Genomic DNA, 1038 nt, shown 5'->3' on the forward strand with positions numbered 1-1038 from the left:
GTCGCAGGGCAGTACGTCACGTACACGAACCAAGGCTACGTCTTTGATACGCAGTACCGCTACTAAGCGGCCGTCTCGAGCAGTGCCGGCCTCATATGCGGCATTTGTGTCATGATTGTGCGCAATATTGTCCGCAGCAAGCTCCAGATTCCGGGTAATTGCTGCGTCGACTGTCTCTGCGGCTTCTTCTGCAACTGCGCCACTCCCAACATGGCTGGCGGGCGCCAAGATACTCATGTTTGCCCCCAATCAATGTGCTCGCCGTTCGAGGAGCGAAATCCCCGATTCTACCGCTCTCAATGCGCTGCACAGGAGCACCGGCATTTTCAATTGGGTGCACATGTTTTACGGTCGTACCTGACGCAATTATTGTGGTGCAGAATTCTGCGCTAATTCCAAACCAGATGTGCTCGGCAATATAATTCGGATCAATCCTGGTAGAAACGTTTACGGGGTGTACCAGCATCCCCAGGAGATTACTCCGTATTTTCTGGCTGAGAGCTAATCTATAACTGTCACGCTTGTTATTGCATGTCGCATGGTGTTATAGCGGTGAAAATGTGGTCCAATACACCGCTATAGTTATGGCTCTCGCTCAAAAATCGAGGTCTGGCGCTATATGAGCACTTGGATTGCAGAAGCGCGCGAAGACTGCAGATAGTGACGATGGCGCGTTGGCCCGGGAAAGTCTGCGCACCGCAGCGCAGCGACGGTCGAGTGTTGACAAAAGTTCCTACCAGCCCACCCCTAGTTATGAGGTTTTGTATTACTTGACCCACTTCAAAAACAACGAAGTTTAGTATTATTAGCATCGCACATTCCAAACATGAGCACAACCCAGCCGACGACCAAGACGGCACCACCGACGGCAAATCCAACGACGTCCGTGCCCGACGGCATGGAGGTCGACGCCAACAACCTCGTCGTCGGCCAGTGGAAGGCCGGTATCTGCGGCTGCTTCACCGACGTCATTCCCAACTGCTGCATGGCCTACTGGTGCCCGTGCGTCTCGCTTGCGCAGATCGTACACCGCATCGG

This window comes from Saprolegnia diclina (genome assembly GCF_000281045.1).
Source record: "Saprolegnia diclina VS20 unplaced genomic scaffold supercont1.189, whole genome shotgun sequence".
Lineage (NCBI taxonomy): Eukaryota > Oomycota > Saprolegniomycetes > Saprolegniales > Saprolegniaceae > Saprolegnia > Saprolegnia diclina.